The sequence below is a fragment of the Mauremys reevesii genome, linkage group 2 (genome assembly GCF_016161935.1).
Source record: "Mauremys reevesii isolate NIE-2019 linkage group 2, ASM1616193v1, whole genome shotgun sequence".
Taxonomy (NCBI): Eukaryota; Metazoa; Chordata; order Testudines; family Geoemydidae; genus Mauremys; species Mauremys reevesii.
The window spans coordinates 185979981-185997833 of record NC_052624.1 but is presented as its reverse complement, the minus strand read 5'-3'; the positions used below and the strand labels follow the sequence as shown (position 1 = coordinate 185997833).

At 44.5% G+C, this 17853-nt stretch overlaps 1 long non-coding RNA gene across 2 annotated transcripts in view; it reads right to left on the bottom strand.

Moving 5' to 3' along the window:
- The window catches only part of LOC120398690, a 33959-nt gene extending 17978 nt beyond the window's left edge, over positions 1 to 15981 (bottom strand). The window contains exons 1-3 of one of the 2 annotated variants that reach the window (XR_005594631.1): positions 15602 to 15981; positions 14934 to 15028; positions 9623 to 12215 (exon numbers count right to left, since the gene is read on the bottom strand). This is a non-coding gene — a long non-coding RNA (uncharacterized LOC120398690). Of the gene's footprint in view, positions 1 to 9622; positions 12216 to 14933; positions 15029 to 15601 lie in introns of those variants that run through there. The other variant, XR_005594632.1, reaches the window with a different exon arrangement.
- Positions 15982 to 17853: the final 1872 nt, after the last annotated feature.

Below are 17853 nucleotides of genomic sequence, written 5' to 3'. Positions count from 1 at the left end.
GTCACTGAGCTCCTTGGCTCTTAACTAAGCATTGCCCTGCCTATCTTGCCTGCAGGGTCCAATCTTACAGGCATACTCAGCTGTCACCTCCCAGGTTGGGTCCTACAACTATACCCACTGGTTAGAGCATTCACCTGCGATGTGTGAGAATTGGGTTCAAATCCCACCTCTGAGTGATGCAAAGTAGGGAGATGAACCTAGATCTTACACCTCCGAGGCAAGTGCCTGGACTACAGGAGGGTATGTGGGGGGGAGTCTCTCTCAAGCTCTCCAGTTGCTGTTCCTCTTTGCATGAAATACTTAAATAGCCATTGGAGCAGGGACTGGAACCAGGTGAGTGCCCTAACCAGTGGGCTCTGGAGTCACTATCTCACTAGCGCAATGAACTATTTAAGTATTTGATACAAGTGGAACAGCTTCAACAGGAAAGAATGAGAGAGAGAGATCCACCCCCAAATATCCTATACCCAGCAGTTAGAGCATTATCTTGGGAGGTAGGATAGATGGGTTTAAATCACTGATCCAAATCAGACAGAACAGGGGCTTGAACCCAGATCTCCTACAGCCAGGTGAGAGCTCAAACCACTATGCTATAAGGAGGAGGTGAGGTAGGAGAGAGAGGACTGCTTTAGTCACCTAACTCCAGGCAAGGGTTTCCACTTGTGAGTCCTGAGTGGAGGGGAGCGTCAGCCTCCAGCCCAGAGTTAGGCACCTAATTCCCTTTGAGAGGTGGGGCTTAGGCCACACCCCTCTTCTTGGCATTTCCTAGTGGCTAGTTTAGGCAGCTCCCTACTCAGCATATGCTGACTTCTGAAGATCCCTTTCTGGGCACTTCTCTCTCTCTCTTCCGGTATTGTGTAGGGAGTCTGGGCACCTAAGAGCCATGGGCTGTGGATTCCACTCGGCAGCAAGGCACCTAAATGTTAGGCATTGCAGTGCCAAATCTAAGTTCCCTTTGTGGATCTAACCTGAACTGTGTGCAAATGAAAGGAGGCAAAGATAGATATCCCAATGAGAAATTAGCAAGGAATAAAGTGTCAATGATTTTGAACAGCGTGCAGCTAATTTTCCATTGGCTCCTATCATGATTCTACATAAATCTCTTTTGTATCCTGTTACTCGGATGATACCATGTGAAGTATCTAAAGCATCACTGGGGTCCAAGGAAACAATGTAATTCTTTTTTCAGGCAGATAGACACAGTAAGGAGACTACTGGAATAGACCATAAGTACCACCATGTTTACTGATTGTCCAAATTAAACAGGAGTCATTCAGTTCACCTCTGGACACAAAATCCCAAGCACAGCTTCAAAGCCAACTGTAAAGCTTCCTTCCAGATTTCAGTTCCTATGTGGAAGTGAACCAAAATTATCAAATGTCTGGAGCACTGGATCATCCATAGCAGTTCTCTTAAGAGTGGCAGAAATACAAACACTTTGCAAAACACTGAGGATTTTTTAGCTTTAGAGAGCCAATGACACCAGGACCAAGTACAAATTAACATGCCTGAGAAAATTAATCCTGTTGCAAGGCCTAATAATAGTAGCAGGAAGCATGCCAGTAGAAATTCTAATAATAACAACTTCCGGTTATACCTTTCACTAGCTGATTTCCAGGGCCCTGATTCTGATAGTCCTACTCATGCTGAAGAATACTTTACACCATGAGTAGTCCTGTTTAAGTAATACAGAGTAAGGTACTACTCAACCTTAGTAAGGTGGCAGACACTGGTCCTATTTAATTAAGCCTCACAACATCCCTGATTAGACATAATTATCTCTGACTCACAGATGGGGAAACTGAAGCACAGGGAAACGAAGTGACTTGTCCAGCATGTCAGTGCTAAAGCCGGGTAGAGAACCCTAAAACTTCCAATTCCAGTTCTCTACTCCAGTCACTGTAAAACATTTCCTCCACTTTCTCACATTGTGTTACCCCAGTTCTTCTGATCTTTGCTGGAGATGTCTGACTGGCTGAGAGAAGGAACCAAAACAGAAAGCCAGAGAAAAACCACCAAGGCAAAATTGGAAGTGGGTTAAACCAAGATGAGGAGTTCTATCATTTAATTTTATTTGAACATTAAAACTAAAGCAAAATGAAAGCTCTGCCAGAACTCCGCAGACAGCTAGTTTAATATGCAAACACAGTTTTCTCACAATAATTAGCTTCTTTTGTACTGATCTTGCAAAGTGCAACAATATATTAATTGAATACAATATGATAACCTCGAATGTGAAGCTTTAATTTGTTGCAATAGAAATACTGACAAAACAAGTGAAGCGACATTTGTCAGCATAACAAAAAGTCATCCAAGCCTTTCAATATGAAAATGGTTATTGACCTTTAATAGTTAATTTATTGACCCCTAATAGTTAAATAACTTCAAATGAGAAATCAAGTAGTTATATTTAGATCAATTGATCTACACCATGCTATTTCCATTAGGAAAAGAAATTATTGTCCCACTCCAGCTGCCTTGTAGTACCACCTGGCATGTATTACCTTATCGGGAAGGAAGGCCCCTCTCACAATGCAGGAATGAGAATGTGACCAGTCCTTCTAAAGGCCACAAGAAAAAGGAGTTTGCCCTAAGGTAGTGATCCTGGTTATATCTAAATATATTACTGAGTTGCACATCAACACTTCTTGTGAACTGCTAAAAAGAAGGCAAAGGTCCTTGCCCAAATAGTGTATTTTTTCTTGACTTCCATAAAAACTGATTTTTAAACAACATATATTTGTCCTATAATCCCAGGGATGTGGGACAGCACAGATATCTTTACTTCCTGAGTGTAATAAAACTGTGGACCATCGGACAGTGATTTGTCTATAGAGAGGGAAAGCCCAGTGCTGTAGTGCTCCATCACCTGCAGACACATCTTCTTGAGCTCAATCTTGTGAGATATCATAAGTAAATAAGGTCAGGCTGTGTCAGTACTTGGTTAGGAGACATCCAAGAATTGCAGGGGTGATTTTGGTCCTGATTCAGCAGTGAACTTAAGCACATGCCTAACTTTAATCATGTGAGCAGTCTCATTGGTTTCAAGTTAAGCACATGATTAAACACCTTCCTAAATTAGGACCTCAAAGAGCGGCATTCTTACTCCGCTCCACCAAGACCGTATTGAACCAACACCCATTATGGTGTTAAGGGACACTGTGCTATTGAAGGTGTTATCTTTTGAAAGAAAAGTAAAATAAAGGCCCTGGCCACTTGTCATCCTTGATAATTAGGACCCTACCAAATTCACAGCCATGAAAAATGCACCATGGACCGTTAAATCTGGTCTTCCTCTGTGAAATTTGGTCTCTTGTGTGCTTTTACCCTATACTATACAGATTTCATAGGGGAGACTTGGGTTTCTCAAATTGGGGGTCCTGATCTGTAGCGGATCACAGACTCACTGGTGCGGCGCCTCCTGCTGGTCGTCTCGGGAATTAGCTCAACTCCAGCTCCGGAGAGCCCTCTGCTGGCCATTGTCTTGCCTGCCTCAGGCCCTGTGTCCCTCCCAGGCCCCGGTGCCCCTTTACCTCAGGGTTCTGTCCCAGCATTACCCCCAATTTCTGAGTCGCCCCTCCCAGGAGAACCTCCAACCCCCTATGCCCACCTTGCCTCAGTGGCTACTGCCAGTCATCATTTAACCCTCTTTCTCTGGGGCAGACTGCACTCTGTAATGCACTCTGTAATGCACTCATCGTTGACAAGGGGATAGGAGCGGGGGGCAAACTTTTTGACCTGAGGGCCACATTGAGGTTCCAAAACTGTATGGAGGGCCAGGTAGGTAAGGCTGTGCCTCCCCAAACAGCCTGACCCCTGACCCCTATCCGCCCCCCCTCCCACTTCCCACCCCCTGATTGCCCCCCTCATAACACCCAACCCATCCAATCCCCCTGCTCCTTGTCCCCTGAATACCCCCTCCCTGGATCCCCTGCCCCTAACTGCCCCCCGGGACCCCACTCCCTATCAAACCCCTCTTGTCCCCTGTCCCAGACCCCTATCCACACTCCTGCCCCTCACAGGCACCCCAGGACTCCCATGCCTATTCAGCCGCCCCTGCTCCCTGTCCTCTGACTGCCCCCCTGGAAACACCATGCCCCTTATCCAACCCCCCGCTCAGTGCCCCCTTACCATGCCGCTCAGATCATCAGAACTGGCAGCCGCACTGCTCGGCTGGAACAGCCACACCGCCGCGGTCTGGAGCATCGGGGCAGGCCAGCAGCTCTCGCAACCACACCGCCCAGCAGGAGCTCGCAGCCCCGCCACCCAGAGCACTGGTGGCACAGCAAGCTGAGGCTGCGGGGGATGGGGGACAGCAGGGGCAGGGCCGCCCCGGGGGGGGGAGCAAGTGGGGGGGGCAAGTGGGGCAATTTGCCCAAGGCCCTGGGCCCTGCAGGGGCCCCCATGAGAGTTTTTCAGGGGCCCTGGAGCTGGGTCCTTCACTCGCTCCAGGGGCCCCAGAAAACTCTCACGGGGCCCGGGCTCCCAGAGCTTCTTCCACTCTGGGTCTTCGGCAGCAATTCAGCGGCGGGGGGTCCTTCCACTCTGGGACCCGCTGCTGAAGTGCCCCGAAGACCCGCAGTGGGGGGACCTTCCATCCCAGGACCCACTGCCGAAGTGCTGGGTCTTCAGCGCAATTTGGCGGTGAGGGCCCCCCGTAGCCAAAGACCCCAGGCCCCCTGAATCCTCTGGGTGGCCCTGAGCAGGGGAAGGTCTGGGGGCTAGCCTCCCCGGCCGGGAGCTCAAGGGCTGGGCAGGACAGTCCTGTAGGCCCACCTCTGGGTAGGACCTGCTGCCTTTGCTTACTCCCGGGCTGCCCCTCTGCAGCCCCAGTACCTCTATAGGCCTTCACCAAGGCCTGCAGCCTGGGGGTTTACCAGGCTGGAGCTCCCCAGCTCCTCTTGCCCTTCCCCAGCACTGCTCTACTTCAGGTACCTTGCTCCCAGGCAGCCAGCCCTTCCCACTCCAGGGCTAGAGTGAGACTCCCCCTGCTCCTGGCCCCCAGCCCTCTTATCAGGGCCAGCTGGGCCCTGACTGGGTGTGGCCCCAGCTGTGGCTGCTTCCCCAATCGGCCCTTGTTCTGCTGGAGTGGGACAGCCGCCCCACCACATGACCAAAAAGAGAGTGGCAGGGGGGTCACAAGGTTATTTTCGGGGGGTTGCAGTATTGCCACCCTTACTTCTGTGCTGCCTTCAAAGCTGGGCATCTAAAGAGTGGCGGCCTGTTGGCCAGGTACCCAGTTCTGAAGGCGGTGCCTCGCCAGCAGCAGCGCAGAACGGTGGCAATACCATAACATGCCACCCTGACTTCTGCACTTTTGCCTTCAGAGCTGGGTGGCCAAAGAGTGGTGGTTGCTGACTGAGGGCCCAGCTCTGCAGGCAGCAGCACAGAAGTAAGGGTGGCGATACCATACCGTGACATCCTTAGTCCTGCACTGCAGCTGCGCTGCTCCCAGCCAGCAGCCACCACTGTCCAGCTGCCCAGCTCTGAAGACAGCACCACCAACAACAGTGCAGAAATAAGGGTAGCAATACCATAACCCAACCTACAATAACCTTGTGGCCACCCCACAATTCCTTTTTGGGTCAGGATCCCTGCAATTACAACACTGTGGAATTTCAGATTTAAATAGCTGAAATCATGAAATTTATGATTTTTTAAATCCGATGACAGTGAAATTGACCAAAATGGACCATGAATTCGGTAAGGCCCTATTAATAATCCAATGGCACTTATCTTTCACGAAAGAGTTGTTAGCCCTGGTATCCTGGCCAAATTCCAATACAGGTCATTATATTCTTCTTCTTCAACACTTTGTCAGACAGTCGGCTGTAGCAATTGTTCGCCATTTGGTCCGCTCCTGTGCAAATGCAAAGGCTTGACTGCCTGACAGTTCAACATCGGAACAGACTTGATGAACCCATGTAATAAGGGGTGTGCCTCTGGGCCGCCTCCGCCCCCTAGCTGGTGGAATTTTATCCCGGATGTTACAAGCCACCCGGAGAACGGCGTTCGCTGGAACGTCTTGTGGCATCCTTGCGACATGTCCAAAAAGTGTAAGGCACCACCTGCGGACAATGGCCCCAGTAGTCTGTAGACCTTAGCGACCATAAACATCTTCATTACAGATTAAGTCATTCCACTTTATGCCCAATATACGATGTTGACATTTTGTGACATTTATATATTAATTATATTCTCCCTATCTATAACTCCTTCATGCTTGCAGATGGATATGGGATTCTTCGCTAGAGCTGGTGGAAAATTTTCCAACTGAACATATTTCCATCATAAATTCCATTTAATTGAAACTGAAACTTGTGAGGAGAATGTATCAATTTTGATTAAATTTCATTGGAAAAAAAAGAATTTAAATGAGGTTGAAATGTTCTGTTTTGCCACTTTCAGAATAGAATGTTTTAATTTTCCATTTCTAAATGACCTTTCATGTCAACATTTATTTTGTATTATGAAAAGTTTAAAAACATTGAAAAAATTGAAATCAAAATAAGATGGGTCAATTGACTTAAAACAACAACAAATCAAAAACTGTTTTGCAACCTATGCCAACATTCTTTGTTTTATGTTCTGGTTCTGATTCAGAACAAAAACATATTTCAGTTGCATAATTTCCTCTGAAATGGCAATTCTAGTTCCCATACAACTCTGCTCTTCACTTTTAATCCCAAACTGCGGTTGGTGTATTATTATTGTGCTCAGTTAAGCAAAGTGCTGTGTATCCCACACAAAGGGTGTTACATTTCAATGCTGGTGGCTAAATTCCACATACTGGGCCAAAGTCATATTGACTTTTTTTTCTTAAAATGCATAAAAGTATTGCTCACTCTGTGCGTGCATTACTATTAACTTTTTTTAAATAGCACACATTATTTCCTGAATGTCAATATTAAAGGACAGTCACACACCCCTTAACTTTATACCACCCCAGCAATCATGCTCTCAAAGAAAAGATCTCAAAGATCTTACCTAGGTTTTAATGGAAAAATGAGGGAAGCAAATTCCAGAGCCAAGGCTCCCCCACTGAGAATATCCCACTCTTAGGCCCCAACCATTCAAATCCAAGACCGTGAGCAAAACTTCCCACTTGACCTTGATTGCTATAGTAGCCTAAAGGAGAGAGACAGTCCTCCAGGTTACCAGACTCCAAACTATATAGGGCTTTATAAGTCAATGTTAACACTTGAAATTGCATCTGAAAGCAAATATGAAGGGAGTGGGTAACACTGCTAAACATCTTTATTCTGCATTAGCTTCTAGATAGTCTTCTAAGGTATCCCTGCATATAATGCATTGCTATAAATGGGAAAGTGAGGCTGGTCGTATGGTTAGGACACTTGCCTGAGCCTCAAGAGATGTGAGTTCTGGTGTTGGTCCTACCACAGAAATACTTAGGGGCTGAGGTCCTCAGCGTGTCTGAAAAGATGTCTCAATTGGTGCACTCAAAAATTCAACTAGGAAAATGTTGGCTTTAACATCTGTCATCTCAATTTTTCTATAGGTAAAATAGGGATAATAATGCTTACCTACTTTGCAAGAGCAGTGTCAGGCTTAATTAATTAATATCTGCAGACAAGGGATCTATGCTGATTTATACCAGCTGAGAATATTGCCTTGAATATTCCCTTAGCTGTAACTGTTTTGAATTTGATAAAGCAGAAAGCAAATCTTTATTGTATTTGGTATTGTGATTTCAGTGGGAGTTAGGTGCCTAAGCACCTTTGTGAATCCCACCATTAGACTTCGCATAATCAGAATTGGGAATACAAAAATGTCTCTGTGATGATACTCCACATTAAAATCAATATGACAAGACTGTAGAGATATTTACACAATGAGAAAGAGAGTGTACAGGCCAGGGAACCAGGAAACCTAAGTTCTAGTTCTGACTTTGTTACTGTCTCCATCTGTGAATTGGAGCAAGCCACTTATGTTTAATTTTGCCATTTAGTGCAAATCCTTCCACACCATTTAAGCCTCACTTCAGAGCTGCACAGAATAGGGGGGAAGCATTGGTGAAACACCCACACAGGGTGCCTCTGCATTAGCCAGTAAACACAGGCCGGTGAGATAATTCAGCTCTCTTTCTAGACATTGGGAGTGGACAACAGCCCTGGGATCTGTGTTAATGTAGACAAAATGGTGCTATTGTACCATGCAACTAGTGCAGAAGGGCTGTGGCCACCACACTAGCACACACACTGTTTTAGAGCCTACAGGGGAGAGACAGGAGGGGGGGGGGTATCTGTTCTTCATCCATGTGCCCTGGCCCTGGGTTATGGATGGATTTCATCTCCTTAACACTTTCTTTCTGCATTTCATTCATATTAAAGTGTTTAATTGTGCACTCAACACTCCCTTTGACTTCAATTGGTGCCAGATCAAGCCCAAAGATCAATTACTTTATGCAGCTTTATGCAGGTGAAGTGAGTTTCATCTTTAAAGCCTGTGTGCATACATTGAAGTCAAAGAGAGTTTTACCACTGGCTTCAATAGTCACCTGTCTCAGGTCCTTCCCTTTCTCTGACTTAGTATCCCTTCATCTAAAATGGAGGTTGCAACACTTGCATACCTTGCAACAGATTGCTGAGGATTAATAAGCTATTTCAGTTAGTGAGTTTGATGCTTCCAGCTTCAGTTTGGTTGAAATGTCAGGAAATGCAGAGACTGGACCCTGCATATTTTTCAAAAACAAGAAGAAATGTGGGATGAAATTCTGGCCCCACTGAAGTCAATAGGTGTTTTGCCATTGTTTTCAGTGGAGCCAAGATTTTATCCATAGCTTTCAGCTCTTCAAAAGCAGCTGAAAAAATGTCTTTAATAGAGGAATCTCTTTGATACTCCCCTCTCATTTTCTAATGTCATTTTTCAGATGGTTCACTTGAAACTATTGTATTAGCTGGCTATCAAGTTGATAAGGGGTGTCTCTGAAGGCATTATCATATTTTAATAATTCCAGGAAGTTCTGCTAAATCATTACAAAAATTGTGCTCAGCAATGCGTGGCTCAGGCTTAGGCTTTATGGAGATCAATTTATATTAAATGATTGCTGCCATCCCAAATAAAAATGTTATTTTGACATCTTTCACCTTCATCATTGCAGTTTGCAGGTATCCTGAATCATCTTGGTGGTTTATATAACAAGATTATTATTTTTCATCTCATATGCTCTTGTATGTAAATGCCTAATTACTAATCAGAAATGCTCTTGGGCAGAGGACAAGATTTTCTTTTTTCAGTCAAAATTATAAAGTAGCATATTTCCAGAGGAACCAAATAATATGCAAGTCATGGAAAAGTATTGATTGCATAATAATGTGATGTCAACAGTGCAGAATAATCATGTTTGTAGGTTGGGCACAGGAGCCTTACATACATTATACAGCACAGGTTTTACTGTTGGTATGGAACTTACAAATTGAGAGTATGTAATTTTATAAAATAAAGCTTTATTCGCACATGAAAACCTTTATATCAAACCATGGTAAAATGTTATGATCTTTTTCCTAGACTGATTAACAAAAAATACAGTGACTAGTATTAAATCTGAAGTGGATGACATTTAAGGTCATGAAAGGCAATCTTAGTGGTACCAAAATCTTTTAATCTTATTTGCAGATTATTTCATCAGTGGTTCCCCAGGGCTGGAAAAGGATTTTATTCTCATATCTTTATAATTTAATTGAATATTGAAAGTGCAACATACCATAAATTGCTCTTAATTCTAAAAAGTACATTTTCATCTCTATCTTAGCACACAGAAATGAATAAGATTACATGAATAAGATTACTATAGCCCCATAAATATGCAGATCCAAATTCAGCAGGGGTGTAAAGATTTGTGTAATATCATGGTTGGATGTAATTAGGAAGAAAATGGCTGTCAATGGCAAAGTCATGTAATTTTTATCAATTTCGAATTCAGTGGAGATGCAAAATGAGTACAACTTACACCAATTTACTTTTGGGCAAAAATCAAATTCAGCCCTGACATGAGTGGGTACAATTCCAGTGGAAGTGAGAAGGTCAAATTCATCAATGGAGAAAGTTGTGGAAAGTACCAGCAGAAGGCCAACTAGGGGAGGTCTGTTTTACTTTATATCAGTGGTTCCCAAACTGAGAGTTGGGACTCCAAAGTGCCAGGGCTGGCTTAGACTTGCTGTGGCCTGGGATGGAAGCCCAAGCCCCGCTGCCCAGGGCTGAAGCCAACGCCTGAGGGCTTCAGCATTGGGCTGCAGGACTCAGGTTGCAGGCCCCCTGCCTGGGGCTGAAGCATTGAGCTTCAGCTTTGGCCCCCCTGCCCAGAGCGGTGGGGCTCAGGCTTTGCCTCCCACACACCCAGGGCAGTGGGGCTTGGATGGGCTCAGGTTTTGGTCCTAGGGTTGTGAAGTTTGAAACCCCCTACTTTAGATTATCCTGTCACTTGCTTCCAGTGCAACATCCTGTCCCCTTTGCCCCTTTTAGAGTGTAAGATACTCTGGTTTTTCACATCTACTCAGTGAAAAACCAGTGCAAGTTACATTACTCTGCCAATTACTGCCACCTTGTTTATGACTAGCTTATACTAGACATCTAAGCCTGAGACAGGTTTCATAGCCGTGGCCCCAACAGTGAATCCAGAAACAGCTTCAGGCACGGTTCTTCACAGCCCCATTGCCCAAAGAGCACAAGGTAGAGGGAGAGACAAGACAGAGTAGGAGAGGTTAGGGATGAGTAGAGTGTGCACTTCATCAATTACCCTCTGGGGAATCCACAGGCTAGGTAGTTAATGCAATCATTTAACTTTTCTGCAGAGCCCTTTTGTGCTGTGGAAACCCCCTTTGAGAGAGTTTTAGGGGGCAGCAGCCAATGGGGAAAACTAGACAGTGCAATTCCATTGATGCTCCACCAAGGATCCTGAGGAAGTGGCAGGAGGCTTTGGAGCTACTGTGGAGGAACAGGGACTCAGTGCATCTCCATGATTCACAAGTTCTGGAGTCTGAGCCCCTTGTACGTGCAAACCCAAAAGCCCCTGGCAGAATGATCGGGAGAAAATTCTGCAAAGGAATCTCATACAATATTCCTCTCCCACTGCCTCTTTCCAGGGTTTTTTCCACAGGACTTACAACCTGGTCCATTTATTTATCGTCCATTACATAGCTATATCCAGTAGGTATTTATAGAGCATCAATCGCACATAGTCTTGCCTAATGACGGATACTAGCGTGATGTGGCAAATACAAAATGTGTCTCTGAAACAGCAGGGTCCAGACAGCTCAGCTAACATAAAATAGGGAACAAAGTACATCTATCTGCTACCGTCTCTCCTATCCTACTTGTGACTGTTACAATTACGTGGATCTCAAAAACACTCACAACTCCACAACCTTACACACGTCACATGCATTACAACATCTTGCAAGGAGGCTTACAGCACTTTGTGGCATGGAGCACGCCTCTTGACAAAAGTAAATACCCACCACAAGCTGGGTCTTTGGCTGTGATATACCACACACAGGCTGTGGTCTGGCTCTATGAACAAAACAGCATGGCCTAGCTTTCACTTCACTGACAGGCATGCCTGAGTTCACAAAATGCTGCAGTCCATGCTCAGAAATGATATAAGTAATTTCCAATCATTATTTATTTATTTATTGGCTTTTCTATGGTCCCCACAGCTGTAGTATCGTAGCATGCCACAGTAAACATTAATGAATTCATTTCCATTTTACAAATGTGGAGCATGGGACACAGAAGAGTTAAGTGACTCGCCCCAGATGGAGTCTGTAGCACAGACGGAAAGGAAGCTAGAGCCTTCCCCCTCCCCCACATTCTCAGGATAGTGCCTTAACCACAAAAGCCATCCTCCCTTTCACAGCACAGTTTTGTTCCCCACCCCCAAGTAGTCTCCTGAACAACTAAACAAAATGAAGACTATTTCTAAAACAATAATTTGCATTGAGTTGTACTCAGATAAGTTATTACATTAAAATAGAATTGATCTTAGGTTGCCATAGAGGAAGACCTGTATAGATGTAATCCACATTTTTCCAGAGAACAAAGATGAACATATACATTGTCCCATTGGATCAGAACAGTAGCCTGTCTAGTTTGGTGTCCTGTCTGTGACACTGGCCAGCATCAGATGCTTCAGAGGAATACAAGAAACTCCACTAAGGATATTTATAGAATAACCTGCCCACAGGTGAAATTTCTTCCTAAAGAAAGAAACACCAGGTGATTAGTCTCTAATGTGAAGCATTTTTCTTAATCCTATCTAACATAACTGTGAATGTTCCTGTTATTCATGTAAGTGGCTGGAAATGAATCACAGATCCATATAGTGGAACAGACTCAGATCTAAGAGTTCTGATTCCAGAATCTGGCCCAGTATCTCTGAGGGCTGGATTTTGCATTTGGAAATTGTGCACATGAAATTTGGTACAGCTGCACTTGATTTCTTTGGCGGGGGGAAGCATGTGTTGGGTTAAAATCTCCCAACCACCCCCCTTCTATTCAACCACAGATGCCCTATTGCACCTTTGGGAGAAAAATATAGCACAGCTACTTTTATGGGCAGAGGCTGCAACCAGTCTCTCTAATTCTTAGACTGATTGATTCTGCATAAAGAAATGATGCATGTTTGAATGTTCATTTGAAATCAAGCTGTGTGTGTATATGTGAGAGAGAAATGTCACATGCATTCTTTCTCTCTATTATGTTACAAGGAGATTATATATAAATATTTGTAATATGTGTATAGCTATGTATATACAATAGGTACACACACACTGAATATATAGATAGCTACAGATAGTACGAGCAGAGGACATATTCCAAACTGGGAAGTCAAACCGTACCTTTATCCTCACAAAAGAGAGTGAGAATAGGTTTGTTCTGCAACTACATTCTCTGTGTAAGCAGACAGAGGCAGACAGGATGATTGACTGATCAATTGATTTTGATCACAATAATGGCAGAGATTTTGCTATAATGGCCAAAATCACAGGATGAGAGAGCATTATTGCACTGTTTAAGTAAATGTTCACAATCCAAAGGTGATACTTTATCAATTTTGTCTGAAAATGCCCACCATTTTATACCTTTAACTGACAAAAAAACAGAAAGTCAATACTACTGCTGCCATTTTGTTTTACCTTGAATGAAAGTGTTGTCAGGTGACATTAGTGAAAGAATGGAATACACATATATGGAAAGGTGCACTATTGTATAGCTACATTATGTGCCGTTCAAAATAAAAAAATTATTTGACTCACTGTCAACCAGCGAAGATCTTTAAAAGCAAAAGAGCTTTTTCAAGGATACAATATATATATATTTGCTTTTATATGTACTTTTGCTGGCTGTATGGCCTGAAGCGTTTGCAGACCGCAGAAAAACATTTCTGAAAAGTGCGCACCAAACTTTGGATGCATCAGAAAATAGGCAGTGCTTTATAAAAATATCCTGTGACAAGAAAGAAGCGTTCTGACTCCCAAACCTCTTTTAACTTTTCTCATTTTAAGAGCCTCTACCCTCTTTAACCTTTTGCAGAACACCATTCCCTTCCATACACACACTTCTTGAATTTGCTTTTTCCCCTCAGGAAACCCAGCTTTGCCCTCTGTAGAGCCTCATCTTCCTATGGTCTCTGTTCCATCTTCTTTTTGATGCCCACCCCTTTCTATTTCTGCTCAAGTAGCTCCAACTCCCCTCTCTATCCCTTCAACCTTCTTTCTTTTTTATTAGCAGGCCTTCTTTATCCACTACATACTACACATGATAGGCCAAACTTTCAGCTTCCATATGTGGTTCACTGCATTTCCTCCTGATGTAAATACTAGTCCCAGCTACATCAGTGAATTAATTCAGGTCACCTCCTGGGAAGGTGTTTCCTGGGGAACTCAGTATACCCTGTTATGAAAATTTGCATGAGCACTCCTAATTGACTGAGCAGCATAAAAAGTGACACCACTCAAAATATAAAGGAGTTGCTTTTCACGGACAGGTGTCTTGCAAAAAAGTTCAATTCAGTTTAACCCACAAAGTTCAAGTGGCTTCAGACTGTACTTGGAAGCTTTCTCCCATTCCTGCAAAACATGACACTATGGTTAACATTTAAAGAGTAACATCCTTATCTTCTGATTAGATGGTCTCTCTGTTTGGGCTTCACAAAACTAATCAGGAATTAAATGTTCCTAGTGCTCAGTACCTAGAACCTTATTATCCTTTTTCACATCTGTAAGTGAGATATGCAGGTGTATGTATATTGGTGTACAGTCAAACCCAGCTAGCCACAATCACTTGGGAAATTCATGATCTTCAGTTTTTCAAAAGTAAGATTTAATCAACTGTACTCAGGCCAGGCCACAACACTGGATATCATTTAAACCTTTCAAATACTCAGACATACAGAAAAGCCATGCACAGTTTAACCAGATCTAACAGTACAGGGGTAGTGGCGGTTGGGGGGGTATGAAGCAGGGTTTGTAAAATATGTAAGCATTTTTCCAAACACTTAAATTCCAGAAATTACAACATTTATCTAACAAAAAGCCAGAATAGGAAGTGGGAGAGGCTATTTCTTAATCAGGTGCTGCCTGTAACTATGCAGAGTAATCTAATTTGCAAGTAGGTGACCTATATCTCTAGACATACCTGATTATTTATTCAACTAATCAAATTATATTGTGTCATTTGATGATAGGATGTTCACACTGCTGACACAATGCTATTTTTTGTTACCAGATAAGGCAAATTGATTCCAATCTATATTCCTTTTGTTAGTCATCAACTCTTACACCTAGACCTACCAAGGGAAGCATGAATGCACTTTGTTAAGTTCAATAGCATACATAGCATTAGGTCATAGTAAAGATATGCATTGTTGAATAAAAACAGCGACCACCAGCACTTGATCAGCTTTGTCTACATACCAGCAGCTCAAATGCCAAAGTACACTGCAGTACCTCTCTCACACAAGCAGGTCTGAGGGACTTGCACAGTTCTACCTCTTCTACTTGCTCTGCATCTGTATTAAGGGAAACAGAAGAACAACATCAATTAGGGGCTGCACCTTCTTAGACACCTCACTTTTACCCACATCTCAAGACCAACAGGCATTACAATGTTGGGAATAGCTATCCCCTGTGCCTACTTGCAATACATCTTTTATAATGAATGTAAAGTGATGTGACACCATCAAGACCAGGTGCAAGTAACTTTTTTTTTTGATTGACTGGTTTAATCCTCCAACAATATCTACTGAAAACGTCAATGAACAATGATTCGGAGGGATCCGCTCAGGGGGCTGGAGAGCGGTGTGTGTCCTGGAGGAGGGCCAGTACCGGAGGCCTCAAAGGACAAGGACATCGATATTTACAAGATTCTTTTGTCAGCTCAGTACGTTATTTAAGGAGGGGTGGGTGGGTAACGATTTAGTGGGAAGTAGGTGCGGGGGGAGGGCTTTGAAAATAAATAATTATGAGATGCTCCTCGTGTGGACTAAGCCCTCCACTCATTCGAGGGATGTGAGCTTAATAACAACCATTGTTGTCGCTGTTGTTGTTCCCCTCCTGGATGTTGGGGCGCTGACCTCTCCTACCTCAGAGGGGTGACGCTGGGCTGCTGGGGGGGGGTCTGTTGTCTGGACACACAGACGTCTGCTGTAGGCTCCCATTGTCTAAGCTGCAGCAGGTCTAATCGCTGCCATCTCTGTGACCCTTAATGAGCTGCAGCCTCGGGTGGGAGCTTCCCTGCTTTTAGCGCCGCTGCCGCTGGCAGCAGCCGCGGCTCCAGCGCGGAGCTCCAAAGCCCGGGCCAGTTCCCAGCGCTCCCGGGAACGGTGGAGGTGAGAGGGGAGAAGGCAGCAGCTCCCCTTCCATCCTGGGCGGGCCAGAGTCCCTGCCCAGCCCGCCTCGGAGGGAGAGGAAGAAAACCCCGCTAGCCTTTTTGCCTCGGCTGCCTGGTCTCCAAAGCGCCCCGTTTAGCACGGGCATCCCGCGGCGTCTCTCCGGGCTGAGCGGTCCCGCGGGGAGGGAAACGGCCCTTCGGGAGAAGTTTGCTCCTGGGCTGGAGACAGAGTGCGAGGCGGCATTTGCCAAAGTTGGGCGAAGTTAGCGACCAGGGGCCAACGTACAAGGGGGAGCCGCAAGGAAACGTGCAGTGCAGAGCACCGGGGGGATGGTACAAGGGCAGGCAGCAGGGAAACGTATAGCCCCAGGGATAAACATGCGGGGTGGGGCGAGAACACACGATGGGAATAAAGGAAAACATGCAATGGGGACCTAGGGAGAGCCCCCTCTAAGGGCGGCAAGTCCAAAGAAGAAAACATGCGAGTGCGATACCTATTAGGGAAGGCAACGACCTCCGAGAGGGGGAGAGACAGGAGGGGAAACATACACAAGGAAGAGGCAGGGAAATACCCGGTAACCACCGGACAAGTGCTTTTGCTTTGCTATTTCACACGTATCTGGTACGGATTCAACCAGTGATTATTTCAAAGAGCAAGTTCGGGTATTTCAGGCGCCAGACGGAGGGTTTTAATTCGTCCCACTCCATAGACCTCTGCGATTTTTCCCCCTTTCTTTCTTTCCTTCCCCTTCTCCGATAAAAGAATGAATGGACTTGTGGCCAGGCAAATCTGATATTACGCAGAGAGAGAGAGAAGTATGCCATAATAATTGAATGAGTTCATATTTTCATGTCGAAAATAAGAGCAGATATAAAATTGCAGCGGCAGTTAGCTCAGATTTGCATTTTTTTTTTTAAATTACATTCTACATTTTTAATCTCGCAAACGGGGTGAGCCAGAGCATTGCCACTTTTCTTTGCCTCTGAAATGTGGTTGTCCCTTTCGTGAAAGAATATCATAGATTTTAAAGAGCTTGCCCGTGGTATCAGCCGCCTCTCTCTCTCTCTCTAATCAGGAGGTAATTCTCCATTAAGAACTGGGGCGGCTGGCCGAAATAAATAAAACTTAGTTGTTTTGATCATTGTCTCTCTCTCTCTCACACACACACATACACATACACACACACACACTTCTAGTCTGAAAAGCGCAAACTTGCCTTGAAATGGCACTTCAGCTTTAATGCGAGTCTAACTAGCCCATTAAATATGATCAACATACCGTTTGCATGGAATGAAACCTTTCCCAGTCCTGATTGCTCCAAAGGGGAATCACGTCCTACCTCCCACCTTCCCAATCTTCATTCTCCCAGTGTACACACTCTTGTAATTACTGGTGATTGTGCTAATGCAACCCTGAGCAAAAGCATGCTGGTAGTCTGAACAGAGGAGCCGGGAAATACCGTTAATGTAAGGGAAATACACGTGGATTATGCTCTCTCTTTGACATGTTTGTACCTCTACCGACCCTGTACATTCTGTGCATTGAACATAACACTTCATATCTGTCATCTAAAGAGCTCATTGCCGACTCTCATGTTGCTTCCTTAATTTTTTGTAAATGGATCACCAGGTGATCTGGGAAGAAATTATGTTTCTCTTTGAGAAAAGGGGAAAGGAAAGAAAGTGGGGAAGGCGACTTGTTAGCATTGATTCTAAACAAGCAATACACTTTGGTATAATTTCTGCCGTGATTGTTTCTTACATAACTCCCCGCATCTAACGCAGACTGGTTCGCTCAGCAGAGAGTATAATATAACATCGGGCCTTCTGAGTTCTTAATTTCCCTCCTGCAATAGAACAGGGCTTGAGGCGTGATCTGTAACTTCCTTGATCATCATTTGGTTTTCTTGTTAAGAGGTTGAACGGTTCTTTTCTTAACCAAATATTTTTTTTTATTTGTTCAGATGACATCCACCTCTTCACCCTCCCCCCCTTTTCTTTTCA